Source organism: Pyrus communis, chromosome 7, assembly GCF_041283825.1.
Source record: "Pyrus communis isolate YQ-2024b chromosome 7, ASM4128382v1, whole genome shotgun sequence".
NCBI lineage: Eukaryota > Viridiplantae > Streptophyta > Magnoliopsida > Rosales > Rosaceae > Pyrus > Pyrus communis.
Genome location: NC_142571.1, coordinates 20,983,240 through 20,987,485, shown reverse-complemented (window position 1 = coordinate 20,987,485; position 4,246 = coordinate 20,983,240). Strand labels below are relative to the sequence as shown.

Here is a 4,246-nt window from a genome sequence, read left to right as displayed (position 1 = left end):
ATGATCAATATTTCATTGTTATTAAATATGATCATTTATACAACTAAATCAGTAGTCATAACTGCTAATTGCCCTATTTTGTATGCAAATATTGTCTCTCAACAATACACCATTGACCTAGTAATTTTAATCGCTTAAAGGAACTGCTTTGACCCTACCAGCGTTTGGCCTCGTCTTTTCTCTCCCTCTCAATGTTGTATCATTGATACTCTCCTGATCACAAAAATTTTGAAATACTCATCAACAATAAAGAGAAGAAAAAGGAAAGTAAAAAGATAAAGAAAAGCATTTTGATTTCTCTTTATCATTATTAAGATTCCTAACACTAACAAAATGACTGCAATTGCAAGCCACATTCTTTTTTCATCATCATCACGTCATATTTGCCATCACTTTCCAACTAAAACGGAGACAAACACAAAAACTCGAAATTTACAGAGAAGTGGGATTCAAACCACAATATTGGATTAACGATCAAACCCTAAAGCACCCGACATGGAGGTGGTGGTGCTGGTGGTGGTGATGGTGGTGGAGGGAGTTCTCCCTATCAATCATGCCTTGAACGGACCTGAACTCCTCCACATGGCAAGGGATGGTGATGGTGCCCTTCTGATCAAACCCATACTCTTCCTCCGCTTCCTTCAAGAGCCGTATGAAGAGTGGGTGATTGAAGTAAATCACAGGCACCACAAACCTCTGTTGCTCTTCTCCCTGGCCCACCTTGATTGCCAAACACCCTTTTGGAACATCTCTAATCACTTGTTTCTTCCCACCGTGATGATGGTGGTGGTGAAGATGCGGCAGGTGCAGATGGAAATTTCTCAGACTTCTCTCTCCGCTACCCATATCTGAAAAATATTAATAGAAAAACCAACAAACAAAGGCGAGAAGATGAAGACCAAGACAAACCCTAGGGCTGTTGATCTTCTCCCCTATAGAAAATCTTACAAGAAAATGAAGGAAAACGGCCAAGGATCTGAGGCTGCGATGGCTTGCTTGAATAGGGTTAGAGAAGAGTAACTCAGAGACCTTGGTACGTTGGTCATCTTTGATAAACTACACTCCTATGACGTAAAACGGATACAAACCAGAGAATGAATTTGATATATACATAATATAATATATATATATATATATATATATATATATATAGAGAGAGAGAGAGAGAGAGAGAGAGAGAGACCAAATATAATCTGGGCTTTCATTAGGTATGTAACTAGGGTTTCGTAAGTGGGCTCCTTTAACCCAAGTCTTAGTTAACGATGATATCATCCTCATCTTTTGAAACCACTCAGATAATAAAGTGGGGTGCTGGAACGAATGAGACTTGGGTTTCTAGTCCTTCACACACAGGGAACTTGGATTGTTTGACCATGCGGTATATGGAACATAATTGTGTTATTTTTTGTTTTGAGAAATGACATAATAATTTACAATATTAAATTTATCTAAATATAAGGAGGGGAGAGGATTGAACTCGAAATGCATGAGAATGAAAAGTAATGCACTATCCATAAGTTGATTCAATTGGGAAACGATTTTGAGGTGAAATAATAGCTATTTTATTTTATTTTATTTATTATTATTGTTTTTTTTTTTTTGTTAAAAGGGGGCAACTAGTGGCAAGTCACGGTTATCCACCTCTTTCGGGGGGAGGGGGGTCGGAAAGATTCACAGAGGCATTTCAACCTTTTCTTGACCACAAGTCTGGCTTTCACACTAACAACGGGTTTTGAACCCAAGACCTCCAGTTTTCAATTTGAAGGAAGCCTCGCAATTCACCTTTTACCATTGAGCCACCAGCTCATGGTTAAATAATAGCAATTTTATTAGAAAATTAAAAGAAAAGTAGAAACTGTAATGATGGTAATATTAAGGGCCTTCAAATTAAAATCAATAAGGTAACCTTGGTCAATTTAAACAACCAACGTATTGGCAGATTTCTGGAAGTGATAATAACGATAGAAACAAAGGAACGCAACAAATCTTGTAATCATCAGCCGACCAAATTCAATGAAGAAGAAACACCACACAAGTTGTCCAAGACTTGGGTCGGTTGTAATCACCACTCAAAAAACAAAAGAAATTTTCAACCTTGACAATTGAAAATTCAATCACTTCTTACAAAACCACCAACTGAACTAGCAACTAAAATGTAGAAAAGAAGTGAGAGAGATTTCAAATCTAAACTTGGCTTAGACAAATATTAACTATCACCACAAAGGGATCATTATTCACCACACTAGACGTGAAAGGAAAGAGGTGAGAGTATTGGAGGAAGGAGATCGGTGCTTCCCCTTTTTCCTGATGTGACGATTTTTGCTCTAAGCTCTCTTTCCTTATGACGAAGATTTATTCAACATATTTTGTTCGTACTCTGAATCCTATTTATTCAGCAGCTATTGCTCACAAGATTTACAATTTATTGTACAACCTTTAAGAACCTCCTTTAACAAATCATAAATTGTCTATCACTAAATCAAATACTTTTTGGCACGAAGAGTACATGATTATATGTGAGATATTAAGTGAGACGATAAAGTACTACATTATATATGCAGGTATTGGGAAACTGTTCTCTTATTTTTTATTTTTTTTTTGTAGAAATTAGATAGGGTAGGAACAAGGTTCTAAAAAACGTTTAGCGCAAGTCAGGCAGCAGGTTGGGGCCTAGTGCCTAGGCGGCTAGGCGGATTTAAGTGAATCTATTATATTTTGTTTAAATAAGTGTCTGTTTATAGTTAATATATATATATATATATATATATATAGATATATAGATATATAATTTCATCATAAACTACAAAATATAATGACTTATTTATTATGAAGTATTGGAATATAATGAAAACATGGGGAATAAGCATATAATGTGTGTTCATTTAAGTATTCAACAAGTCTTACAATTTACTAAAAAAAAAAAAAAGATGCAAAATGAAAGTTATCTGTTTTCTGTCTAAGTGAGTCTCAACCTAGGTGGGTTTGGACGGGCTAGACGGGTGACTAGGCGGTCTAGGTGGACACCTCAATAGGTCTAGGCGCCCTTTCTTAATTTTCAAACGCCTAGGCATTAATCAGGGCAATAACCAGCCGCCTAGCGCTTAGGCGGGGCCTAGGCGGGAATTTTTAGAACAATGGGAAGGAATGACTTGTATAGGGAGGTAAGACACGTAGATTATGAGTGGAAGAAGGCAAGACACGTGGGTGGAGTTGGAGTCTTGAAGCACCTAAGCAAGAAACCGACAGTGAGGTGTCGTCTACAAGATGGCAAATTCTGGGGACATCCAATGGCAGCTCTCGAACATGTCCATGTTGACATACATTTGTTAAAAGACACAAGGCACAAGACACACAACATAAACCCACCCTTTCCCTCATATGAAATGTATACTTCCAACAATTTGGAGGGGTCGAATCAAATCGGTTACAGAATGACAAAATGGTCCTTCTCTCCTTTCGGCTCAAAATACCATTCCAGTAGGCAGTAGGTCCCAACATTTCTTTGGTTTAGAATTAGATGTATTTATGTGTTGCTGGATTTCACTATCAATCGATGGACAAAGTGTGGAGTGTGTGCTGTATAGCGCACAAATATGGCCCTCAACTTTTATTATTTTTTTGCTCTTGTGTAATACAAATTCTCAGAAGTATCCTTCCAATTAATTGAAGATATCTTATTTTGGGACCAGGAGGTATTATACGGAATATATGTTTTCTTTTTAGAAGAAAAAACCATGTGGTTTGACTTGTGCAAAAATGGTGCTTTGCACACCAAAAGACCTACCCTTAGTGTGTTCCAATAAAAAAGTCTAGTTGCAAAGGAATTTCCAAAGATGAGTGCAGGTTATAAAAATTTGTATATATTTATTGTATTATTCATATGAAAAGAAAACATGTTTTAATCCTATTTTCAATTTTCTTTTTCATATTCTTGTTCAAGGCGTTTGATAGGATTTTTACCATATGCGAAAGTATGGTTAAATTATATTGAAATACTTGCAAGGGAACGCGATAATTATAGGATAGATAGTTGAAGTAAGATCGTTTTCTATAGGAATTCATACGAATAGCTTGTATTTCAAACAAATTCTTAATTAATATTCAATACAAAATATAGAACGTTAAGATCATGAATTAAAATATTGAAAAAAGAAATTAAAATTAAATTAGGTAAATTAGCAAGAATAGAAATCACACAAAGTAAAAATAACACACAATTTAGAAAATCAAGGGTAAAAGGCATTAC

At 35.8% G+C, this 4,246-nt stretch overlaps 1 pseudogene; it reads right to left on the bottom strand.

Moving 5' to 3' along the window:
- Nucleotides 1-276: 276 nt before the first annotated feature.
- On the bottom strand, nucleotides 277-1,168 carry LOC137735730 (auxin-responsive protein SAUR32 pseudogene; annotated as a pseudogene).
- Between the last annotated feature and the right edge of the window lie 3,078 nt (nucleotides 1,169-4,246).